Source organism: Lathyrus oleraceus, chromosome 4 (genome assembly GCF_024323335.1).
Source record: "Lathyrus oleraceus cultivar Zhongwan6 chromosome 4, CAAS_Psat_ZW6_1.0, whole genome shotgun sequence".
Taxonomy (NCBI): domain Eukaryota; kingdom Viridiplantae; phylum Streptophyta; class Magnoliopsida; order Fabales; family Fabaceae; genus Lathyrus; species Lathyrus oleraceus.
Genome location: NC_066582.1, coordinates 135,674,574 through 135,683,504, shown reverse-complemented (window position 1 = coordinate 135,683,504; position 8,931 = coordinate 135,674,574).

Sequence of the window (8,931 nt, the reverse complement as noted above, 5' to 3'; positions counted from 1 at the left end):
AAGTTTCCAAAAATGGAAAAGTTTTGACCTCAAAAACAGAAGTCCAAGGAAGCTTCAAATGAAAAATTGTTCAACATGACAGATGTAGATCTTGTTCTCACCTTTCCAAAAAGTCCAAGAACTTGAAAATCCAATGTACGGTTTGCAAGATATGGCTCAGTGAATTTCAGAAAAGACCGTAATCAGGAGGCCATAACTTCCACATGGTTTGTCCAAATTGCAAGTTCTTTATATGCACAAACTCCATTTGACATGTACTTTGAGGGTGCATCATTGGATTTTCCCAAAAATGGCCAAGGCAAAAAGTCACTTTTCAACTGGACAGCTGAATTGGACCAGGGGCAAAATCGTCCAAATGTCAAAATAATTGGAATTTTCGAATGGGACTTTTTCCAACACCTCAGGAATGGCATTTAGAATGTGTTTGAATTTTCATTTCATGCATAAGGCTTTTAATTTGGATTTTGTCTTGAAAAATGGAAATGGCAAAAATGGACCAAATGCATACATATGGTGAATTTGAGAATGGAGCAACCAATGAGCATGAAACAAGTTTCTACAGTTCACATATGATATTTAGAAGGTGTATGTGCTGTCAAAACAGGTGGCACTAGCTGTCATGGTGAAATTCCAATTTTACCCTTCATTTGGAAAATGACATTTTCACTTACAATGCTAATTTGGTTGATTACACACTTAAGCATGATTAAGGCTACCATATATATTCATAATCTCTTGCTAATCACAACAGAATTCACACACTCCAAGATTGGATCTCAAAACCATTCCAATTCTCTCAACTTTTATCAAGAACACAAATCTTCAAATTCATCAAACTTCTTCATTCTTCAACCAATTTTCGAAATTCTTTTTGCATCGAACTCCATTAATCATCTTCTCAAACTGTTTTTGGAGATTGGAGCCTAAGGAGCTGGAAAACGCAGCTGTCCAAAATTCATCCGTTAATGGCAAATCGCGATTGTGGACAATAGGAGTGGAAGTAATTGAAACGGAGCATAGCATTCACCTTCTATATACTTCTTGTGCATCTGTTTTGAAGAGTTGGAGCTTAAAGCCGCGATTTACACACTGCCATTGCCGGTATGTCGAAAATTCGAATCTCCTGTTTTGTTCGATTGATAGGTGCTTTGTGTAGTGCGTTTCATGTAGAATCCAATGGTGCTTGTGGTTTATAGAATGGTGAATCGTAGGTTACGAAATCGAGATTTAAAGTTTCGAACTAGAACCCTAAGTGAGTCGATCCGTTCGATTTAGGAACTTTTAGGTTGTAATAGTGTGATATTCGTGTTCCTCTTGAAGAGACGAGTCCAACGGATATGGCCATGTCCATTTTCGTTAACGTTTGGTGTTCTTCGATTTTTTCATGTTTCTGGAAAAATTCTTGTGGAAGACGATGATGGAACCTGTTTGATCCAAAAAGCCATTCAAACTTTCAAATTACATGTTTCCCGCCGCGCCAAAAATTACCATAATGCCACTGCAATTTCATTAATTTAAGTTAATTCATTTTAATTATTAAAAAATTCATATGACCTTTAAAAAATCGTAAAAAATAGTAAAAAAATCCAAAAAATATGGAAATTTTTTCTATAGCTTCCTTGGTGAGTGTAGGTTTTTTTTGACCTATTGGTCAAAGTTGTGCTTGGGGAATATTTTATTTGACCTAGGGTTTTCCGATGTATGTCCATTTTTGATACATTTTTGCAATTTGATCATGAAATACTCATATCATAAAATAAATTCTTGAAAATTTTTGTGGTGGTTCTTGACTCATTGAGGATTATTTATATGTAAATTTCATGAATTTTTGATACCTGGTTAGAGAGCAGCAAATTCTGGAACTTAGGTGTGACAATTTGTGTCACACCTCTTGATGTCAACTTGTTGAATTTAATTGGATGACCTATGCATGTTGGAATTGGCTGAAATTTTGCATGATGAATTGTTGATATGTTAGGATGTTGTATGAATTTTGTAGAATTTTTCACTGTATTTTCAATTTGATCATGATTTTTCATTTCTGGTGATTGAAATTGCAAGCTCATGTGATACATGTTGGTAGATTGATTGGGAAATCCTCATATTGTATTGTATGGCCATGAAATTTGATATGCATGAACTAGACACGTTGTGTGACCTCCCTGTTTTGGTCTCATCCATTTCTTTTTTGTTTTCATTGAGTTATGAATTTTTGAAGTGGATGTATGCATTGATGTTGTGAATTGAAGCATGTAACTGTGTCTGTTTTTGTTGATTTTCATTAACATGGTTCCATTTGCCCAATTGAGCTCAAATTTGACATGGTAGACCTTGATTGACCCCTGTTTAGGTGTATTTAATTTGAGAATTTTTTGATGTGTTTTGGTATGGATTTGAATGCAATACTTCTGTTTGTATGTTTGATGCTTCATTTGAACCAATATGGATTGTTTTGTGCATGAATTGAACATGATGGATGATATAGACATGGGACCAATGATGTTTGCTTGTGTTTGATGATAATTTGATGTTGGATGGTGAATGCCTTGCTGTTTAATATTTTTTCTTGCTTTTGGACCCTAGGCTTGGCCTAGTGGTCTAGTTGCTAATATTTGCTTGATTTTTCAGGATCAAAAAAGCAATGTACATGGAGAATGATACAAGTTGGTTTTAATTGATGTTGTGGATGTTTGTACACTAACATAACATTGTTTTGTAGGTGTTGGAGCTTGGGCTTAAGCCTTGAGCTTGCTTTGTGTTGTATTGTTTAAACTGTTTGATTGTTTGCTGTACAATTTGTCTGATTGAGTACTGACTGAGTTTGATTGTTTCCAGGTACTTTAGTTGCTCAGTTCCTTGTGAACTATTGCTTTGCTTTGCTTTGCTTAAGCAACTTGCATAGAGGTATAACTTTCTTACTTCATGTAGTCTGGAGACCCGGCTGTTACCGGGCCGGGCAAATTGTCTGAAGTCCTCCTTAAGAGGCAATGCTTGTGTATGTTTATTTTAAGCCCAAGCAGGTAAAGTCCTTCAAGTAAGGCAATTGGTGGAAGGTAGGGACAAGCAACCTGTCCCCCACTATTCAGTGAGTCTTCTCCTTGCTCCCATTACATGGTTGTAGCATTGAGATCAAAAGCCCAAGATCTGTTGTGTCGGAGTCATCGAGTATAGAAGGGTTCCCCCATTCTGGACCCATGCTCATTTGTCAGCTCTCCCTGGTTAGGGATAAGAGCTGTGAGGTCTCATCCTCACTTCATCCTTTCATCTGCTTCACCTTAGCCTCGTAATGGCAAGGTTAAGAGCAAACACAGCCTGTACAGACGATTGCTTAGGCAGTCAAACCTGATTGATTGAGCCCCTTGTTTGGCTATAGTGCGTGTTATGTGGATATCTGATTGACATGCTTGTTTGAGATACCTGTTCTCATTTGATGATATATGATTGTATGCTTGTGTGCTAGCTTCTTTCCTGGTTAGGATAGGCTTGTTTATGCAAGTAGGATAGAAAACCGAACTTAGGGTTAACTTTGCATGACAACATTAGGCTCGAGTCTCAGCTCCCTAGTGTCGTGTTTTTCCCTCTGTTTCTGGTTAGGAGAGAGTTTCTCCCCTGTTTAGGGGAACTACATCGCCCTGATCCTCGTTCCAGACAAGGTATGTAGGCAGGTGGTCGTGCGAGACCACTCCGGGCAACCTTTTTCTTTTTTACGTGTGTTTGTTTGTTATTTGATTATATGTTTGGGTTCGGATGCCGACGTAAGCCCAGTGATTGGCAGTCGGGCTCCACGTTTGCCCTTTTGAGTGTGTTTTGGTTCGGATGCCGACGTAATTCCATCCAGTGGTTGTCGGGCTCCATGTTTGCCACCCTTGTTTGTATGTTTTGTGTTGTTTGGCGTGCGTAAGCCGAACTACAGTGGCTCTGATTCTTGTTCCAGACAAGATATGTAGGCATAAGGTGCGACGCCTTATCGAGCCCGTTTCTCTTAACCCCACCTGCGTTCCCTGTGTGTGTGTGTGATGTTTAGCAACCTTTTCTTTATTCTAGGACGTGGATCCCGTCGAGTACGACGGACGTGAGGGGTGCTAATACCTTCCCCTTGCGTAACCGACTCCCGAACCTTTTCTCTCTGGTCGCGAGACCATGTCTTTCCAGGTTTCTCTGAGCGTTTCCTTTCCCTATCTTGGGATAAATAACGTTTAGTGGCGGCTCTGTGTGTTTTTATTTTGAGTCTCGCCGGTTGATTTTTCGCAGGATGCGACATTATGGTTTAAGGAACCCTATGAGAGTTTGGAGCGATATTTACTCGCCTTTTGCTTTTATTTGCAGTCACAGAGATTTGCTTTTGCTGAGGATTTTGATATTGATCCTCTTATTATTTTGCTTCCCTTATTTTTGCCTGGGCTGATCCTTTAGGTCTGTAGCCCACCGGTCTGCCCTAACTTTTGCCTAAGTCAATCTTGTTTTCAAGTTTTTGACTTAGCGGGCTTTTCATTTGCCTTTTTTTATTTCATCTTTTTTTTTTGTATTGGAGCAAATCCTGCGACACTCTGATTTCGTGATTTGTTGCAAGGTTCGTGACTATTTCGCTCCTTTTGTTGGTAAGGGATAACCATTCTGGATTTGTGATTCCATCCTCTTTGGAGAAATATGATATGATTGATCACTTGATGGGATATTATCCTTTTGAAATTTGAATTCAAGTTCAAGCTAACTGAAGACTACCATGCCCCTGGTTAAACATGAGGGTTGTATGTGTGTAAAGAAAGGAACTCCCACTTCAAGGCCCAAAGGGGTTGACTAGGGATTAACTTCCTTATATCTCCGGTATTCAGGGATTGAACAATGCCTTACATCATCAACACGGTCTTATTCAAAAGCATACAAGCAACGATCTTGCGTATTTTTTGTTGCATCATTCTCTTTTGATTTCATTTGACAAACAATTTGATACTGATAAAATAAAATGTGAGTGAACGCGAATGGATTTAAGCAAAACATGAATGTTTATTTCATTATTATTATCATCTGAAAACTAGACAAGTGTTACAAATGAACACCATATAACAAACAAGAAAATATTACAAATGAGACATGATTGAATCAATATGATATTACTAGTGTAACACCCGAGGTCGGAGAGGCCGAAGAGTGGTTACATGTGACACCCGAGGGCGAGGGAGTGGTTGTTTATGCATGAGGCATGACAATGAGACACTCCTAGCAGCTTCTAGGGGAAAAACCGAATTCACATCGGAATGAGAGGGATCCTGAGGCTATGCAGGTATGGGACTGCATGGTTGAGTGAAGGCTTATAAGGATTAATTGGTACTACCTATACCAACAAGATGCATCTTCTTTTCGGTAGCCCAATAGATAAGAACTCCATAGTTAAGCGTGCTTGACTTGGAGTAGTATTGGGATGGGTGACCTTCTGGGAAGTTTCCCGGAAAGTGTGTGAGTGAGGACAAAACATGCCGAAAAGACCCGTGTTGGTTTGTGGGGTTAGTCGATAATCCTGAAAGCAGTTTGGGGTGTTACAAATGGTATCAGAGCCAAACCTCTCCCAGTACGATGTGGTTCGGGGACGAACCAAGCGGAAGTTGGTGGGCATGTAACACCCGAGGTCGGAGAGGCCGAAGAGTGGTTACATGTGACACCCGAGGGCGAGGGAGTGGTTGTTTATGCATGAGGCATGACAATGAGACACTCCTAGCAGCTTCTAGGGGAAAAACCGAATTCACATCGGAATGAGAGGGATCCTGAGGCTATGCAGGTATGGGACTGCATGGTTGAGTGAAGGCTTATAAGGATTAATTGGTACTACCTATACCAACAAGATGCATCTTCTTTTCGGTAGCCCAATAGATAAGAACTCCATAGTTAAGCGTGCTTGACTTGGAGTAGTATTGGGATGGGTGACCTTCTGGGAAGTTTCCCGGAAAGTGTGTGAGTGAGGACAAAACATGCCGAAAAGACCCGTGTTGGTTTGTGGGGTTAGTCGATAATCCTGAAAGCAGTTTGGGGTGTTACAACTAGCCTTGATACTCCTCTAAAAAAGCAACTAAATATGAGCAATCACCACTAACTACGTTCTTAATGTGTCCACAGTGGTCTGCCAATGGGTTGGTTATGACATTGGGTCCCGCCTCAGAGAATGACAAAACCTTCTGATCAATTAGCTCTTGTACTCTAGTCTTGAACATCCCATAATCTTCAATTGAATGTTTTATATAGTCGATGTGAAACGCACAAGAAGCGTTAGGATTGTACTTCGGACCATAAGGATAAACAACTGGTGGTATTTCTTTTGGAACAATTGCCCCTTGCTGAACAAGATAAGGTAGCAACTGAGCATATGTCATAGGGATCTGATCACGTTGAGGATGCTTTCTATCAAACTGTCTAGTATGCCTTTGCCCTTGATGGTTATGTGGCATAGTTTGTTGTCTTTGTAGAGCTTGAGCTTGAGGAGGCTGCTGATACTGGGACGCATCACCATGTGGGAATGAGTAGCATGACATAGGCACTAAAGGTATCTGCGATTGAGAATGAATATGAGGAATAACCATTGGTTGGAACATTTGAGTAGAATGCACCGATCCAGGATTGACTATCTGATGAGAAGTTTAACCATAATGAACTCCAAATGGGACGTAGGGTGCCTCAACATAGGTGTAATGAGGTGTTGCAATAGCAGGAGATGATGCCCTAGGATAGACCGACAACATTCCAGGGTGGTATCCTTGATTCGGATATTGCGTAATAGATTGGATCTCAGATGGAGGAACTTGCACCTGAATCAGAGGATCCTTGTATTTGAACTACTTCTCAATAAGCACCTTGGTAGTCACAGGTGTAAAGCACAAACAATTCAGATTTATGAGTTCTTGAACTTTGGTCTTGAAAAAGTAACAATTCTCTATAGAATTCCCTACATGTCCGACATGATATCTACATATGGCATGAGGGTCATGCTTACGACTGTAGGGAAACCTAGCAGGCTCAGTTTGTTTAGGCAGAATTGCCCCAACATTAACCAGTACAGGTAGCAGATGTGCGTAACTCACAAGAATTGGATCATAGCGAGGACGTCTCCCTTCTTGATTGTTATTCTTCTGACTGATTTGCTTCTGGTTCAACTTCTGGTTGCTTTGAGCAGGCCTCTGATGTGGTAAAAACACTATTCTTGAGGAAGAAATGGAAGAATACATGCAACCATCTTCTGTTTGTTATCTTTCTTCAGACTGCCTTCAGCTTGTTCATTAATCACAACCCGATTTGGGAAGTCTGTCGTCATGATATCTAAGAATAACCCCAGAATCATGTCAGCTCTGTCAATGCTCTTGGTCTCTTCCATGATCCTCGGATGACTGGTGTCAGCGAATCAGTATCTTTTTGACGGAGGAATAGATAAGGTGAGTTTTTTGGTTAACATGCATGAAATATAAATGAATGAATGCATATGTTGAGGATAGAATGCAAATAATTATGCATCCTCCATATATTCAAAGCACTGATAGTATAACATCCCAAGTTCCAAGCTCCAATCATATGTACAACAATGTAATAACATCTGTTAACAACACTAATAGTCTGGATAATCTGTGTATACTGCCCGATTCAGGATCAAAGGTTCGATGTCCATGAGAATAAGGTATGGGCTATGCTTCAAGGTGGTCCCTAGAAGGTCTCCCAGAGTCATCGACTCGAAATGAAAATACCCTGTCGTAGTGAATGCTCACAGGACAAAAGTATTTTCAAGTGAATCTAGTTTGAGTGTGATTCTCGTGACAACCCAATATGCGAAACGCAGGTGTTCACGACTATCCACGAATTTATCCTATGTGTATACTAAACTCGGGTATAGAGCTTCACTCATATAATCTATCCCAATCCAACAGGGAGTATAATAGATAATGTCCATAATATATAACAAATGAATATAATGGTAAAGCGAGTAAAGCGCAAAGATAAACACCCTAAGCAAGCTAAGAAAGCGATCAAAACTAAGCTTGACTCTTTTTAGCGACTATGAAATGCTCCAAGAAGCAAAACTCCCCAGCAGAGTCGCCAGCTGAAGCTATTAGAAATATACCTGAACGTATCGCACGCTCGAACATACAACAGAGTCGCCATCGAACTTTATTTATTCCCGAAGGAAAGTGAAAACATCTATAAAACTCGGGGGAAAGAGATATGTCGGGTAAGGAAGTCGGTTATGCAAGGGGAAGGTATTTAGGTTAAATGGGTGATTCCCAAAATCACATGGAGTATTTGGTGAGGCATGATATGATAGGACAACACCTCTCTTAATGACTTAAGGTTTCCATCATCTCCATAAGAAGGTTAAGCCACAAGGCACATACAAACCAAATCTTCCCTGATTGGGGTTTCAATGAGGCATACTCCTCAAACAATGCCTTTGAATGAATTAAGACGTTTTACAAGCAAATCTCCACTGTATGAATCCTCCATTAGGGTACAGATGGCCAAGACAAGGCCTAGAGAACATCCATAAAGTCCCATAACCGTATCATCCAGAACTTAGGGTTTTGATGAGTCCCAGGCCAAATATCCACCAAACAAGTCACATGAACCAAATACTCCTGATTAGGGCTTCAACCCACCTGAGCGATACCATAATCTTCAAGCTAAATTGTTGATTTTGTAAACCATAAACCTTGAATCGAGGATGTTAATCATGAATGAATGATGCACATGAATGAGTCATGAATGAGTATGGGTGGATCTCAAGTTATAAGTTAAAAAAGAAAAGGGGATGACAAATTTTAGGATACAACAATACGGTATCGCGGTCGGTAACAATCGCTTTAGGCATCTCACCTTGTACCTTCAACAGTTTCCGACACACCTCTAATGCCCAAGTAAAATTGTCATTTTTTGACACTCAAGAAATGAAAAACCAACAGA